We start from the raw sequence: 18,227 nt of genomic DNA, 5'->3' as shown, positions 1-18,227 counted from the left end.
AACACTGTGAGTGTCGGAAGAGGTACATATTACTTTACAAAGCCGTGTATGTTCTTTTAATGGATTGATGGACCAGACAAGTTTGACCCTAAGATCCGGCTTTTCCCACATGATAAGGATGAGACAAAGCCACTCAATGAGTTCAAGAGGTGGGTGCCTCCACCACCTAATCCTCCTCCAATGACAAATGAAGAAAAGCAGGCAGCAGCATGCATCCGCGTGGAGGACCCTCCCCTTTGCTACTGTGGACATCCTTGCAACCTTGAGCTCCCTAAAAAATTCACTCCATTCTTCCATTGCAGGCTAACCACTCATGTAAGATTCAGTAGCTCCGGTTTTGAATTGGTTTAGCATCACCTATTATTTAACCAAGTATCTTTATGTTGCATATTCCATTTTTCATGCTGGATGGATGGCCTTTATGTGACTTCTAGGAGTACATCTACGGTCCCAAGAGTCACTAGTACTACACTGAAGAACAAGTTAAAGAATTTGAGAGTGGTAAGAAGAAATGGCCATGTCCAAGGGCTCTAAGACCACGTTGCAAATGTGGCATTTTGGCTCGAAGGGGTGTCGTTCCAACGGAGTTGGGCTACGGTTGGTATTGTGGCAACTCTTTTGGACTATTTTGGGTAAATCACTATTTTTCCTTTCATGCTTGTTTTTTTTTGTCATCCAGTTGGCCAATACATTTGATGTTGTGTAGGAGGGAAGAACCTGTGACTGGGAGACCTTTCCTGGAAGGGAGGATCTAAGGTGTGAGTTGGGTCGTCGAGCCGAACCCATGAAGACGAGAAGGACCCTTGAAATAAAGGACAAAATATGGCGTGAGCACAAAGTTCCTCTTCCAGATGAAAGGATACTGTTTGGTCCAATTGCCCTTGATTTAGTAGCCAAACATGAAAATTCGGGCAAGATTGGTCTTGAGTGATGAGGACATCAACACCAACGATACATCCACACCGGCACCGCCGCCGCTTGGACCCATTACTCGTGCTCGTGCCCGTCAACTCAATCATCAAGTAAGTTTATTCTTAACCTCGTGTCCATTTATTTATACAATGGAAACACACGTACTCTTGTTTTGCTTAGGAATGATGGAGAGGATAAGAAGGGGAGCGGCTTTGCGTGGACTGGTTTCGGACAGCAGGACAACACCAACTTGTAACAGCGCCCACGATTTCATCCGGACTCCGTTTGGGGCGTTCAAGTACTTCATGGAAAGATTTTGAAGTCTACTTTCTGATGGATCCAACCTTATCATCAGATTCTTTCGGAACTAGGAATTATCCTCAAAATGATGTTCGGACATCCATACTTGGGCTGAGTCTTTTGTATCTCATCCAGCTGTAACACCCGGTTTATAAAAGAGCATAAACCGAGCAATCATATACGTGCCAGGATCAAGTCACACGTATATACAACAGAATGAACAGTATATCAAAGCACATATCACGTAAAAAGATATAATAAAGTGAATACGAATGTTATTTATTACATTAATGACAAAAATGTCTGATACAGTGGAAGCGAAGTACAAAATACGAATAAAGCTCTCCGAAGCTGAAGCAGGGCGCCACAGGGACGTCGACTGGGAGACGAAGCACCTAGAAGTCCTCGTAATCCTGGTAGCGCTGGACGAACTCCCTCGTGTCGGCAGGAACTGAGCAGCAGTAGCGTAGCCAAGAGGAAAAAGTAGAGAAGAGGCAAGGGTGAGTACACAACTTGTACTCAACAAGTATAACACAAACTATGAGGCTCTAGGCTGGCTGACTCAACTGCATTAGCTTTTAAGTGTTGGCAAAATTTTATTAAAGCTATTTACTACGAGTTGATGAATTACCATTGACCTAGTTACATAGTAATTAATCAGAATTAATTATACTACTACTGAGAACCATACCAAAACCAAGCCACCAAGGTAACCCCGAGAAGCACCTCCCTCGTCGGAAGGAGATAACTTCACTAATCAAAAGGAGGATCTGGGCCGCTCATAACTGTGAGCACGGCTAGTATACCAGTTTTACACTCTGCAGAGGTTGCACATCTTTACCCACAAGTCGTGAGCTACGCCAGTTGTTCATCACACTTCCTTAGGTGAGATGGCCAGCGACTCACTACGAGGCCTTTACAAAGAATCTCGTTGGTAAGGCGTAACCGCGAGAGTTAGGTCGGCGACGATGGGGCCCACCTCCGGGGGTACAAGCACAGGAGCGCAATCCAAGCACAGACCAAGCCGGAGGAGCAGGGACCATTGAAGCTTACTACTCTTGCCCCGCAGGTAAGTTACTCCAAACCAAAAGGATCTAATTATTACGCCAAGTCTATCCCATTCTAGCCTTGTGGTAGCGCTGTTGTCCCAGGTTGTCGCTCTATGAACCGGTCCTTATGGAGAGTGGCCAACCAAGCACTAAGCACCGTGCTGGCCCCCTAAACCATGTTTCTACAAAAACATCTTTTAACGAGACGTGAGCCACTCAAGCCACACAGAGGGCCACTCTCAGGATTAAGTTCAAGTAAACCATTAATCAATTTAATTAAAAGGACCAAAGTGTGTTATAGCGCAGCAACCTAGCACAACTAACCAAAATGCAACCCAAGGTATATATAAAGGATATAAAGTGGCTAGGAAATCCTTATAGGCATACAGTATTAAAATGCAGTATGAAAATGTATTTAAAAGTGATGGGTTGTTCATGTTATACTTGCCTTCCTCGTACTGCTCTGGCTGCTGCTCAAAATGCTCGGAAGACGGCTGCTCCTGGTACTGGTACTGGGGCTCCTCAGATGGATCAACGTCTACTCACGAACACATGGCCAAAACAATGCACGAAAATAAGCATACGACCAAACACTAACAAAAGCTAAGAAACAGTACATCAATACATAAAAACAGCGCACAAAACTACTCTAGAACTATTCTACGCGTTACAACGATCGCGTGGATATAAAGAACGCTAAAAACGGAGCTAAAACGCATTTTCTAGGCTAAAAACAAGTTCTAGGGGCTATTTGCAAGAAAACTGAAGTTCCAGGGGGTTTTCTGCAAAAACCGAGGACTAAAACGTAATTCACCATTAAATCTAAGGGCTAGCGTGCAAAAGACCAGGTGCTGGACGGCGGGTTCAATATTTAAAAAGCTCAGGGGGCTGCTTGCTAAATTCTGGGCCAAACTGCAAATAGTTTTACACTATTATGGACCGCGGGTTGATAACTATAAACTACAGGGGCTCTTAAGCAAAACAGCCGCAGCGAACCGGTACGCGTGGATGTGAGCCGTCGGATCGGGATCTAATGGCTCTAGATGAAGAGGTATGGCGATCTAATCTTGGCCGTGGATCCGAGATCGAGCGGCTCAGGGTAAAAGGGGCGCGGGCGGCGGCGCTGGCAGCGCCGGCGGCGTGCTCCCGCGGCGGCGCTGCACCGGAGAAGACCGAACTCAGTCTTCCAGGGGCGGATTCGAACGGGGGCTGGGTCGGGAGGCACCTACGCGATATGCGTAATCCACCCGAGGCAACGGAACGGCGGATTGGGGCCTGGTCGGACCTTGGCAAGGCGAGGGGCGGCGCTGGGCCTTGGGGTTCGCCGGCGAGCGGGTGTGCAGGGCGCTCGGGGGCTCGGGCGTGTGTGCAACAGTGCCGAGGAGCATGCGCAAGACATGCGCAAGCTTGGGTGGAGGTCGTGCGGGGCAGTGCGAGGCTGCAGGGCGTTCGCCTCGGCGGAGCTGCGGCAAGAGTCGCCGGCGAGCGGCGCACAAGCACCTAGAGTGCGTCCTGGGCCAAATTGACGAGCGCAAACGACAGAGGAGGCCGGGAGGATGCTCACCTAGGGGTTGTGGTGGCCGGCGATGAGGCGTAGGGAGGTCGTCGGTGAAGGCCGGCGGCGTGAAGTGGCGGAGCTCGCGGAGGAAGGAGAAGCAGAGGGAGTCCGGGTGCCTGGACCCCTCAGATCGATGTGCGGTGCTCCTGTGAAACCGATGGGAGGGTTAGAAGGGGCCCGGGGCCGACGGTGGCGAGAAAACGGGGCGGCAGAGGGCTCACCGGCGGCGCAGGGGCTCTGCTCCGAGCGGAGGCGAGGCGCTAGGGTTGCGGGGTGGCGGCGCTAGCGGGATGAGAGACGCAGGGGGTGCGGCGCGGTGGTTAAAAGGCAGGGCCAGGCGGGGATTGCGGCGGGGCGCAGCGGGATGAGATCCCGGCGAACTCGCCGGTGATATCGGCATCCGTTGCGCGGAGGGGGAAAGAGGAGGGGGAAAGGGGCTCTGACGCGTGGGGCCTACGTGTCAGAGGCGGGGCGAGCGGGCATGCGCTGCGGGACGGGCGCGGGAGCCGGGCCAAACGGCGTGGGCCGCGCGGTGAGGGGGTGTGCGGGAGTTGGGCCCGCGACTGGGCTGCTGGCGCGGGAGTGGGTCGGGCCGCGGGAAAGAAAAGAGGTGGGTTGGGCTGGATGGCTGGGTTAAGGGTTTGGGTTTTCTTTTTCCTACTCTTCTCCTTTCTAAATCTAATTCAAACAAAGTTTGAATTCAAATTTGAATTTGAATTCAAACCACACTCAAATAAAAGTATGCACCAGCATGAATGCAACACAAAAAATTAAACCTATGATAAATTTTAATTACTTATGAAACAAAATTAAATTAAATGCAAGGCTAAACACAATAAACCTTAGAAATTTAAATAAAGCCAATTTAATTTATTAATAAAAGCTGAAATTTAAATTAGGGTGTTACATTGGCGGACTTGAACAGAACAGAGGGGCGGTGGCGCTGGGATTTCCGGCGAGGAGAGTCGCCAGCGGCGAGGAGAAAGTGGGGGAAAAGGGAGAGGGGTTCACGCCGCACCTAGTGGTGGTCTTGGCTCGCTGGGAGGTGGACGGAGGAGGCGGTTCCTCGGCAGAGCAGGGACGGCGGAGGTGCGGCTCGCCGGCGGTGATGTTCCAGTGGGGGAAAGAGGGAGCGGATGGGTCGGAGAGCTTTAGGAGGGCGATGGGGTTCCATTTCAGGGGTTGGTTCGGGGCGTGGATGGCCGGAGTAGGGAGCTCCACGGTGAGCTGCGGCTCGCCAGAGTTGGAGGGGATGGCGGCGGTGTTCTAGGCGGACAAGGGCTCGGGCACGCGCGTGGAGGCCTGCATTGCCTTATATAGGAAAGGGAGGAGGGGGAGGGCGAGGGCGAGCTAGGACGCAGCGGCCTAGGGGAGGTCGGACGCAGCGATGGCGCTGCCGGCGATGGCCGTTAGCGGCGTGTCGAGCTGAGAGCTGTCAAGGGCACGCGTCACGGGGAGTGAAGGCCAGGGCGGATGGGTTTCGGCTCAACCTGTGGGCGTGCGGCCGGTTTGGTCGGGGGCACGATGCGTGGCTGGCCAAGTGGCCGCGCCGGCATACGGATGCCGCCCGTAGGCCGAGCGCAGGGAGGCGAGAGGTTGAAGAACTTGTCAGTGGCAGTTCTGTAATTTTCTCGAAGTTCAAAAATCCAGTTATGTAAACTCTAATTTTCTCCTCCATCTTGGCCTCAAATCAAAAAGTGTTGATTACCACTTGTGCTCAGTTTTTTGAGATCTATAACTTTCGTGTTATGTACTTTTTCATTCGAGTAATGGTTTGAGAGTTATTTAATTATTTCAAAAACTGCCATTTAAAGTACTTATCATTTCATGTGAATTTTGGCACTTTTACTCCTAGGCTTCAACTAGGTTTTTGTTTAACATGACATGGTGAATATGTAGATTCATTTTACTATGCATAAGTGCATTGGTTTGAAAGTAATTTTTAACTTCCTTATTACTAGAAATTGAACTCCTGTTTATTTGAATGTTTAAATTGAATTAGCAAAAAGTCTTTTTAAAATTAAACTATGTGCCCCAAAAATATGAGTGTGTCTTTATTCTACATTTTTGTGACAAGTTAAGCATGAAAGTTCAAGAATATTAAAGGAACAAGTTTTATATCCACACATACTCATATACAAGAATGCATTATTGTTTTGTATAAATATTTGACATTATGTGCTAAAGTAATGTTTAATCTTTTGTTCGAATTTTTATTTTGTTCACAACTTCAATTTGTCATTTAAGGAAGAACTAAATATTTTCTTAATAGACCTCCGAAGTAAGTATGTTTTATGTCTTCTTTTCTTTAAAAAGATTTTTAAGATTTCAAAACTATTTGTTTGTTGACTAATTGTGGCCTTATTTTATTATTTGGTTTGAACTAGTAACTCTTCACAAATCAAAGAATGGTTCCATTAATCATTTCATGTGATGGTTTTCCAGTTTGAATTTGATTTGCATAGAAAGTTTATAGCTCATTATGAAAGGTGTATTTTATTGCCTTATTACCACACATGTCAAGTCAAGTTTAAAAGGGTACCAATTATTGTTTTTCAAACACATTGCACTCAAACACATGCACACATACATTTAGCTTCAGGAGGGTGATGGGGTTCCATTTCAGGGGTTGGTTCGGGGCGTGGATGGCCGGAGTAGGGAGCTCCACGGTGAGCTGCGGCTCGCCGGAGTTGGAGGGGATGGCGGCGGTGTTCTAGGCGGACAGGGGCCCGTGCACGCGCGTGGAGGCCTGCATTGCCTTATATAGTTAAGGGAGGAGGGGGAGGGCGAGATGGGACGCAGCGGCCTGGGGGAGGTCGGACGCAGCGACGGCGCTGCCGGGGACGGCCGTTAGCGTCGTGTCGAGCTGAGAGCTGTCAAGGGCACGCGTCACGGGGAGAGAAGGCCAGGGCGAAGGGGTTTCGGCTCAACCTGTGGGCGTGCGGGCAGTTTGGTCGGGGCGCGACGCGTGGCCGGCCAGGTGGCCGCGCCGCCTGTAGGCCGAGCGCAGGGAGGCGAGAGGTTGAAGAACTTGTCAGTGGCAGTTCTGTAATTTTCTTGAAGTTCAAAAATCCAGTTATGTAAACTCTAATTTTCTCCTCCATCTTGGCCTCAAATGAAAAAGTGTTGAATACCACTTGTGCTCAGTTTTTCGAGATCTACAACTTTTGTGTAATGCACTTTTTCATTAGAGCAATGGTTTGAGAGTTATTTAATTATTTCAAAAACTACCATTTAAAGTACTTATCATTTCATGTGAATTTTGGCACTTTTACTCCTAGGCTTCAACTAGGTTTTTGTTTAACATGACATGGTGAATATGTAGATTCATTTTACTATGCATAAGTGCATTGGTTTGAAAGTTATTTTTAACTTCCTTATTACTAGAAATTGAACTCCTATTTATTTGAATGTTTAAATTGAATTAGCAAAAAGTCTTTTTAAAATTAAACTATGTGCCCCAAAAATATGAGTGTGTCTTTATTCTACATTTTTGTGACAAGTTAAGCATGAAAGTTCAAGAATATTAAAGGAACAAGTTTTATATCCTCACATACTCATATACAACAATGCATTATTGTTTTGTATAAATATATGACATTATGTGCTAAAGTAATGTTTAATCTTTTGTTCGAATTTTTATTTTGTTCACAACTCCAATTTCTCATTTAAGGAAGAACTAAATATTTTCTTAATAGACCTCTGAAGTAAGTATGTTTTATGTCTTCTTTTCTTTAAAAAGATTTTTAAGATTTCAAAACTATTTGTTTGTTGACTAATTGTGGCCTTATTTTATTATTTGGTTTGAACTAGTAGCTCTTCACAAATCAAAGAATGGTTCCATTAATCATTTCATGTGATGGTTTTCTAGTTTGAATTTGATTTGCATAGAAAGTTTATAGCTCATTATGAAAGGTGTATTTTATTGCCTTATTACCACACATGTCAAGTCAAGTTTAAAAGGGTACCAATTATTGTTTTTCAAACACATTGCACTCAAACACACGCACACATACATTTACACACAAGTTTGCAAGAACTAGACATAGGGTTCTTATTTAAGTTTTCTTAGCTCATTTTTGTGTGAAATTATGTTAATTGACTGGCTTTGGTTAAACTGACACCAGAGGTGTCACAGATAATATGTTCGAAATTTATTTTTATTCTATATCATTGCTCACTCAATTCATTCTATTGTTTTTTTAGTACGAATAAGTAAAGCAACAAATAAAAAGATAAAAATAGGACCTTGTTATCAAAACACCGAGTGGCACAATGGTTTGCGCAATACATTCTCATTTTCGAGATATAGGTTCGAACCCTGTCTCCACCAAGTTTTTAAATTTATTTTAATTTAATGTGCTATTAAAAATACACATTATGCACACAAATGTGGGTCCTACCTATCGGTGACACAAATCTATATCGTGTTTGTGACTGAAATGCGGGTCCCACCTGTCAGCGCTAGTTATTCACCTGTTCTTTATCGGTTCTTAGCGGCGCTTATTATATTTGGATTGAATCCAAAGCAAAAACTTTAAACAAGTATAGATTTCCCATACGTAGGCCAAAATTATGTGTTTTTTTTTCTAACTTCGTAGAATTACATTATCCACCATGTGCACTAGTTTTTATTGTAGAATATGAGTTTGATTTCTAACATTCTTTGACAAACATGATCTTTGCTCACCATAGTCTCCAATAGAGATGAAAATTGACAAGTACCTTTTGGGAGTATGGACATCTTATACCCTACTACTCATTTTAGTTGTCATTAACCTTGTCAAAAAAGCAAGACTTGGATACATGGTCAAGTATCGTACCACAACAGCACAAGAGCCATAAGCATGTACTCATCCTTCCTAACACATTCATGGAAAATATGGACTCAACAATTGTTTTAAGTTGTATAAGGTTGGATTTGTTAAGGAGCATGATGCAAACAACATAATTAATTTATAACTACACTTGTTCAAAATTAAAGCTGTGGCAAACATTTGAAATTGATAATAATGGCTGCTTTACATGTTCTCAATATGGAAGCGTAATTTTGTTTGTCACCGATAAGCGGGACCCACAACAGTGTGATTACGTGTCCGCCCTATAAAAGTGCAATCTTCTTAAATCCAGTACTGTGCGTCCCCCTAAATCTAACTTTCCATGGATCCAATATTTTCCCTCCATCTTCCTCCAATAATTTCATTTCAAGTCTAAAAGTCCCACCCCTAATCCCGTGCATATTAGCCATCCGATCCCGTACATGGCCCGGCGGCGGTTCTTCTCCTTCTCCCCTGGCTTCTTGCCTTCATCTGCTACCAAATCTTCGTAGGAGTGCACCGCCTCGCATATCCACTACCCCCCGCACTCGTGATGAACTGCAATCGCTCCATGGAGAAGGTCGCCGCGACACGCTATGAGGCGTCGAGGCTGGTGCAACTCCCGACGGAGCTGACGATTGAGATCGCCTCCCACGTCGCTGCTCAGTCAGAGGATGCCATGGCGGATCTCGGCAATCTGCGCGCAACCTGCAAGGCAATGTGCGTGGTGTGCGGCGCCGCCAAGGTCGGCTGACACCTAGCCTGTGTCGTGTGCTGCGGCGTCAATTCTACCTGGGACCAGAATATCGCGCGACGCTCATCACCGGACTGGCCACCATCGGCAACCCGAAGGCCTGCTTCCGCAGCGGGATGTGCCTCGTCTTCGGGAAGCAGCGCGGCACAATCATGCTGTGCCTCGACCCGCTTAGGCGCGCCGCGGAGGCGGGCCACAAGGTAGCAATTTACGCCCTCACCCTCTTGCTCTACAGGCCCAACAGCGGCGATGGCGACGACGACGAGGCCTGGCGGCTCCTGCGCATGGTCGAGGGACCCTAACCGGGCGCGCCGGTGCTTCCTTGGAACAACAAGACTTGTACAAAATCCCCATGACTCTACCAAATGCAAAAGACAACTTCCCAGTGTCGCAAATTCTCCTATCTTAAGCTACAGCTGAATAGACCAAATTTTATGTGTACTAGTGTGGTATGAGGCACAAAAAATTGTACTATTTTTGTTGATGATAGAATTGTATGAAGTTTAATTTCTTTAGTTTTTTCCATTATGTAAATGAGTGTTGTTTGGTGAATACTTAAATTTGAAGTGCTTTTTTTGGACTCTAATCTGAATTCCCCACTTACATCTTCGCCTCCATATATTCCAATCTAGTTAATGCGGCGGGTCCCACAAGTCTACGCCACTGCTACTGTTCCCGCGCTAAGAAACCGAGGAGATGCGGCGGAACCATCAAGAACACGCACTTCCCCTTCCCCTTCCCTTACCATCAAATTGTGGTTTTCTCATCTGTTCCTCGCTTCCAATCGATCAGTATCCCCTCCTCACAGCCTCCCAGCATGTGCCCTCTGCATCCCTAGTCTTCCTCACATCTAATGGAGAATCTCCCGACTGAGATTGCAGTTGAGATCGCCGCCCGCCTTGCCGAGTCTTCAGACTTCACGGTGGCCGAGGTCGGCTCCCTAAGGGCGACCTGCAAGAAAATGCGGTTGGTTTGCCGCATGCCAGAGGTCGGGTGGAGCCTTGCAATGCATCCCCTGCTGCCGATTGGGTCGTGGGATTTGTACTACGACAACGGCTTCCGCTAGAACCTCATCATCAATCTGTCCAAGGTCAGCAACCCGGTGGCGTGCTTCTTCGCGGGGATGCGCGTGGTCTTGGTGGAGGCGCGCGGCGATCTCCGGCTTAGCCTCGACATGCTCGAGTGCACCGCCAAGGCCTGGTATCAAGTCGCCATGTACGTCCTCATTGTGTACAAGTACAGGCCCAACAGCGGCGCCGAAGAAGATGCCAGTGCCATGGAGCTGTTTAGGAAGATCGAGGGCGACGACACAGGGGTGGGAGCACCAGCGACATGGGCGAACACGGCTTGTGCGCGGTTATACCAGCAGACCCTCCTGGTGTCGGCGAACGTCGTGCCCCTAACTCGTAGGGTTCCTGTGCAGAAGCCGGTGCCTCGCGTTCACAACGACCATCGGTGCGCCAGCCGGCCCATGTGTGGTTCGGACGACGCCGCCTGGGAAGGACACCAACTCTTTTGCAGCAAGGAGTGTAGGATTAGATCAGAGAGCACAACTTACTTCAATTTAGTGTGGCCTTGATTATTGTAGCTAAGGTAGCAATGTAGGTTGGTTATCTGTGTGTGGTGATATATTTTGTTGAAGATCTTGCAGACTATATGAACCAGAAAAGGCATTCAGTAATTCAGTTAACATCAGGAATTCAATTGTTCTGACAGTTTAGTTGAGTGCTTTCTTTCTTTCAGTTAACAAGATTTTAGTTAATATCAGGAATTCAGTGAGGAGAGGGATGACAAAGACAAGAGGTTCTTAGATCCTATCAGGTGATGGTCCTTCACTTGAAGCGGTTCGGCGTGCTCTCAGGCGGAACTTCAAGAAGTTCAGCAAATAAACTCGAAGCATGTCTCTGAAGTTGTGTCTTTGGTCCATGTGTCTCTGAACTTAATTATGTCGATGTGGATCATGTTTGTGATCCTTAATTAGTGTGGTGTCCTCGTGGCTCGGGAAGCCTATGTGTAAACTTAGTCCTCATATATCGTATGCACTGGTTGCCTATCCTTAGTTGGTTACATAATTTGTGTGATGCATGTTACTCTGGTACTAAATTTTTGTGATGCATGTTATTCTGGTACTATCTATCTGGATGATCTCGTGTGATCTAGAAGAATGTTATTCTGGATGATCTTGTGTGATCTGGGTTCAGTTAAATAGTTAAATAGTTAACTAGTTTAATTTATATAGAAACATTATTAATAAAACTCGACAAAGTTCAATCAATCGTCTTTACAAATATAAATTAAATAGAGTGGGACCCACACATCAGCGGGACACACAAAAATGCACTCCTCAAATACGCCAAGAGTTCCAAAATTTTTGTAGCCAGCGATTTGGAAAGTGGCGCCAGTTTTTCCATCCGAAATTTTTAAGAAAGCGCCGAACTACCGCGCTACCATCACTGGGCCCATGTTGTTGCGAAATGCTGTGTTATTTGACTACTACTCGTGCGTCTTTCCCTCCCTAATCCCCTCGCAAAACCAATCTAGATCGGTCAGTTAGGGTTAGTCGATGACAGGCTCCGCCAATTTGGTTCTCGCCTTCCACCACGCAGGCGAAGAGGATGTCGACGTCGAGCGAGGCGGCAAGGGGGACACCTTCCTCGTCAGAAATGCTGCACACACCTACGTCATCGTCGGCGATGCTACCTCCAATGTTCACACCAACCTCTGGCACGGCGACTGATGGAGCTCCCATCTCTAGCAGGCCTAGGGCGACGACTTCGCTCTTTGGGTCAGCTTCGTCCCAAAGAGCATCACAACGTTCGGCCGACGAAGGTTCACACGACGACGGCCAAGATCCAGAATATTTGCTACCTTCGTCTCAGGACAAGACCGAGACCAGGTATGCTGTTTCCCCTTTTGATCATACCCTGCTACTGCCACCCTAGATTTCATGCATTTGTGCAGGCACTGCTACCATAGATTTCTTGCATTATTTGTGCACGCGATTTACTGCAAATAATTGAAATGCCACCGATGAATACGCAGAATAGATGATTGATGGATCATGCATGTCATTTGCAAGGGGAGTGAGGAGGGAGAAGAACGTGTTAAGACTTATAGAGCTTACTTGGGTCAAATCACGATTGGTAACTTAACATCAATGAAATCAAAATTGGGGTATCGGTCCAGGGACTACATGTACTACAAGAAGAGAAGTGTTGAAGCTCCTGCGGAAGCAACACTTAATGAGATTGAGTTCAATTTTGATGTAGATACAATGATAAAGAGTAACGAGGAAGAGAGGGAGGTCAGAATAGTTTTGTCAAAGAATCCAATAGCAAACCCGTCTGTGGCCATAACACCAATAAAATCCAATAGAGTTTCCTCAGATCATGATGAAGAAGAAGAAATACAAGAATCTGAATTAGATGCATACAAAGATTGGCTAGCTTATATGCATACAAGGAACCAAGCCATGGGTGAGTTATGGTAAAGCCCAATATATATATATTTACACATGGATTTTGCAATTCACTCATGACTGATATTATGGATCCTTTTTCAGAGTTTCAAGACATATACAGGGAGGACACAATCAAAACATACCAAGAATGGTTGGGGGTTGAAGGCAAACTTGATGACATCTGTAATATCCCTCTCCTAATTGTCAAGCAAATTACCATTCTTTGTCAGACTTTAAATTATGCTAGCTCATCATGTGACAAAATTGTCTGCAGATGCGTATTTGAATCCTACCATTCATATACATTCTAGTCAAGACAGCAACCCAACACCTCCAGTGTAGCCACCATCTCATGCTCGGTGTTGGACACAGGGGCAAGGAAATGGTAACTTGTGTTTATTAGGAATTAATTGTGTATGCATATTATGTCGTTTAGTGTCTATTATTACATTTTGTCCCATGGAATAGGCTCAGAAAATGGGCAGAAAAGGGGATGTGGTCCCCTAAAAGGCTTGAAGGCAATCTCCAAGAGAATCAAGGCGGGCAATCAGAAGATGAAAGTTGACTTCTCCAGACTTGGAGGACCGGTAGGTGATAACTACCACTCATTCGTTGATGAAATAGTAATGTTTACAAGGAAAAGGGCACCACTCATTGGAGTGAAAATGTGGAAACATGTCCATAAAGATGTAAAAGAGTCAATAGCATCTGATATATTGGTAATCAAAATCTTTGCTTCTGTATACATTTCAATTTTAAACTAACGTAACAACTCACATAGTATTTGTATGTTCTTGTAATTATATAACAGGCTAGGTGGGACATTGAGGATAATGATCATTCAAGGAGAATCATATGGGACATTACTAAGGAGCGTTACAAAGGATGGCGTTCAACTTTTAGTGCTACGGCCAAGGCATACAACAGCGACCACCAAAGAATGCTACATAAGCCTAAAGAATTAGATATTGTTGAATGGCACTATCTATTGAAGTATTTTAGGACTGCAAAATTCCAGGTTTGTTCCACATTATTACTATTACTGAACAATACCAATTTCATACAAATGGCTATGTCTGAGTCATTAAGATTATTGTTGAAATCTTGACATTCTATAGGCAAAGAGCATACAAAATTCTAGGATTCGAGCCCAACAAAGGACCAGACATTTTTCAAGCTCTAAGCCTTATGCTCAGCGCAGCTATGAGAAGGTAATAACTGGAGAAGCACATCTACAAGCTTTCTTGCAGGATGAATTACTAATTTATTATGTTCTTGGCATATCAAAGAGACCCAGAAACGGGTGATGAGCCCAATGATATGGAACTTTGGTTTATAACTCACACAAAGGATGGGCACTGAAAAGACCAAGAATCTAGGGATGCCTATGTGAGTTCTCCCTGAATTTGTACATACATTACTATATATAGTCCATGCAAATATAGAATGCATGCAATTTCTTGTTCAACTAACTCGTCCATCTGTGCCTTGTAAATGTTAGGACAAAGCAAGCAGCCTTATTACTGAGGCGGAATCAAATGTAGAGGAAAACTTCGTTACCCAAAAGGAAAAGAACGAGATTTTCCAGAAGGCATACAATGCAGTCACAGAGTGCAAATCAACCAAGTTGCATGGTAATGGGTACCTAGCAAAAAACCCAATTAGAAGGCAACTGCTGAATGCGGATCGCCAGGAACAAATTCGTAGGGAGGAGCAATAGCATGAGGAACACGTCGAGCTCATGGAATCATTTGGGCAGCTACAACAACAAATGTCAACATGGGAAGCTGACAGGGAAGCCGAAAGGAGAGAACATGCACGACAAATTGAAGAAATTAACAAGGCAAGGGAGGCTGATAAAGAAGAGTTTAGGCGAGAGTTCCTATCAATGATGCAAGCAGCAAATGGACAGGCACCATCTCAGGAGGTACTAGTCTAGCTAGTTATTGAATGACTTTCTTTCCATAGGTTCTATATCTAAATGTATGTATCCTTTCATAGATTGTCCTGCCAACAACTGTCCAGCCAAACAACAATGTCGCTGCATCTGCAGAGGTGGCGGCGGCTACATCAAACATGAGTACTGAAGAAGTACAAACAAACTCACTGAATGTGCTCTCTTCTAGTCAGGTTGTTCGTGAATTGACTACTTTTTACTTCTATCATCAGATACAGAATAAAATCGAACCTAATTTTTTCCTTCCAAATTTTTTGTTCCAGGAGAAGCCTCAAAGCCACCCAGAGCAATCTGAAGTCGGTGGTAAACCAAGGGCAGCTAGCATTCGCACTACAAGAAGTAGTAAAGCTGGTGAAGCACATTCCGTCCCGCCCGCGGCATACGTTTCATCACAACAGCTACAGGAAAAAGCTGCAAATAGGAGACGACAAAATGCCAAGAAGACAGGAGGTGAAATTTTTGTACTCTACCTACTGTGAATGTTTCTGTTTCAGCTCTCAAAGTGTTTATAGTTGTGTTAATTATTTGCTATCATTCTGATAATTTTATGATTCGCAATGAAACTTTGGTTTGATACATACTGTTGTTGCACCCTTTCTATTATTACAGATTATTTGATGCTTACAAATGCTATTAATTCTTTTCAGGAAACTAAGTCATTTCGAATGGAGCAAACAGGTGATGGGACCTTCTTGAAGTCACACTTTGCTGATCAAGTGATGGGATCGTCTTGAAGTCATGCCAATAATGTGTTGAAACAATGTCCTATTGAAAACTTATTAGTATTATCAGTGAATGGTTGAATGGTTGAATGTGGCTATGTGTTGCTACATGCTGTTGTTGAACGGAATTTATCAGTGAATGGTTGAATGTTGTTTCATGAATTATAAATGCATAATTATTATTGATCCTGTATTTTAATGTTTTAAATTATTGCTGCTACAAAAATGAGCGTGGCAGAATAGACATATGGCGACCTACAAATCTATGGCAGCAACACCTTCTGTTGCAAAAGAGAATTCATCCTATCGCAAGCCACATTTTTCGGTGTCAGAAAGGCTCGTGGCAATAGTAAGTTCCACTTGTAGCAACCCTATATTATGGTGGTAATAGAGACATGAACTTTTGGCAACCAAAACATTATCGAAGCTATATATTTTGGTGGTAATAGAATGTTCCACCTATAACAACCATCCCTGCTGCGTGGTGTTGGGTATTTTAACGATGCGAATAAATCCACAAGTGTATTTAACGATGCGAATAAATCCGCAAGCGTACGGGTACCGTTGTACCTTTCACCCGTGAGTATTCAAGGGTAGGGAACGTGTGTGCACTAACTTCTTATTAAGTCAGTCCAAGGACACACCAAGAAAAGTGGCGGGGATAGAGAGGATTCCTGAGGTAGTACTAAGGATGAGTTAAGGTCGATCTCTCAGGCTAGATACTTGCTTCGGGCACCGGTTTACCCCTGAAATGGTCAGGAGACTCCGCCCAATGGCTCTACACTATATCCAAATGTGGAGGGCTTCTAAGGACCAACAGGGCTGTCACCACCTATGGACTACCTCACAGACCGTGGGATATAAGGCAAACGAAGGTAACCCTTAGCCTAGACACTACGTCTAAGCTACTGATTACTACCGTAGTCTAACTACGTTTCGTACCCCGTAGCAAACTACGACACTCTATATAAAACAGAGCGACGAACCCGCGAGTAAGAGAACTGATCTCACTCAAATATTAGTACTATGCAAGAACAGAGAATCACAAATACTAACTTACTTTACTCCAAAAGAAGCCAGTATTTGTAGAGGTACAAGCTTGGAGAGGAACACCGACAGGCCCGGCGCTTCCCCGAACTACTCCTCACTCTCCTACTTTATTCTAAGCACTAGCAAACTAGCACGTCACCTTTGCAATGTGGCACTACTCTACTCCCTTGGATGGTGTGTGTTATGAGGGGTGAGGGAGGTCCCCTTTTATATCTTGAGGAGGTCGGTTCCCTCCGTATGCATATATGGAAAGAATCAAGGTTGAGTTGACGCTACTCCTCCCCAAGACGCACCTAGATGGATGCCCGTCCGGGTTCGGGTGACCCTAGGGGTCGGCCGGCCCCAGATGGCACCCCCTAGGCCCTCCTTCCTCTGGCTGGCTGACAGGTGGGTCCTGGTCTTATCCCATGGTTGCATGTGCCTTGGCGCGCCCATTTCCTATGGTTTGTGGGCCCTTCTTGTAAGTGTAACGCGGGACTAGATCATCTGTGCATTTCTTCTGCGTTCACTTGTGTTTTCCTTTGCATTTCAATTGTGGGTTCCTGCATACCATGATTCACCAAAACTCAAGGAACTTTATTAGAATAAGCCCTACAACTAAGTTCGGTGAAGAAATGTTATGAAAAGCTGCAGGAGTTGATGGCTGATTTTAGGACTTAAGGGCCGTCAACAACACCCCCGCACTTAGCCTTTGCTCATCCTCGAGTGAAGGAGGAAGGACTAAGGTGAAACATAACTTCCAATGGTATGAAGCGAGCATAAGGGATATTCCAAACCTCACCTTGCGCTCGTGAACTTTGAAGTGTCTATCATGCCATCTCGGGTAGTTGAGGAGTGGAACGGTCTTGAGTCAAGTCAGCCCAACTCCTTATGTCAAGTAGCTTGGGATTTTTTTTATTAATTTTCAAAACAAACCTTTGCTTAGCTCCTCATTTGATACTCTCAGATCGCTCATGGTGTTTAATTCCTCACCAAGGCCTTTTATGTGCCTTTCTTTTCCACCCTACTTCTAATGGCTTCTTTTTGTGGAGCTGTAGGTATGGAGGATATGAAGGCAAGCTTGCTTTTCATATTTTGCTAAGTCAAAAACCGGATCCAAAGGCGAAACAAGTCATAAACCTTGATCAAGATGTGCAAGTGTGTGTGTGTGTGTGTGTGTGTGTGTGTGTGTGTGTGTATATATATATATATATATATATATATATATATATATATATATATTGGTGGATGGTGGATGAACTCACTTGCATGATCCCCCTTTCTCTTTTTTTTCAGATATGAGCTATCTTTTTCTTCTTCTTCTCTTTTTTTTGACATGCCTTGTGGGCATGTGGCATACCTTCTTCGGGTATGCATCTTTTTTTTTCTCTCTTTTTTTTACAGGCCTTGTGGGCATGTGGCATACCTTGTTTGGGTATGCATCTTTTATTTCCTTTTGCATAGCTCGTATCCTTGATGGTAACTTAGAGAAAGAGAGTCATGTTATGGCATGGAGTTTTATTTTGCGAGTGTATAGATGGATGTACTTGCTATCTTCCAGTGAGGAAGTAGCATGTGAATGGACGTGTATGTGATCTTGATCACAGGAGTATGAAATGAATCTCACTATGGGTCGCAACAATTTGACAAAGCTCAATGAGAAAACAAG

General features: G+C 45.0%; 1 long non-coding RNA gene across 1 annotated transcript; it reads left to right on the top strand.

Moving 5' to 3' along the window:
- The first annotated feature begins 13,194 nt into the window (after nucleotides 1-13,194).
- LOC120658787 lies at nucleotides 13,195-13,777 on the top strand. Its single transcript, XR_005668843.1, has 3 exons — nucleotides 13,195-13,235; nucleotides 13,319-13,569; nucleotides 13,662-13,777. It is a non-coding gene; the product is annotated as an uncharacterized LOC120658787 (long non-coding RNA).
- Nucleotides 13,778-18,227: the final 4,450 nt, after the last annotated feature.

Source organism: Panicum virgatum, chromosome 2N (genome assembly GCF_016808335.1).
Source record: "Panicum virgatum strain AP13 chromosome 2N, P.virgatum_v5, whole genome shotgun sequence".
NCBI classification, from domain to species: Eukaryota; Viridiplantae; Streptophyta; class Magnoliopsida; order Poales; family Poaceae; genus Panicum; species Panicum virgatum.
Note: the sequence above shows the minus strand (reverse complement) of the source record. Positions and strands in the feature narration are given on the sequence as shown.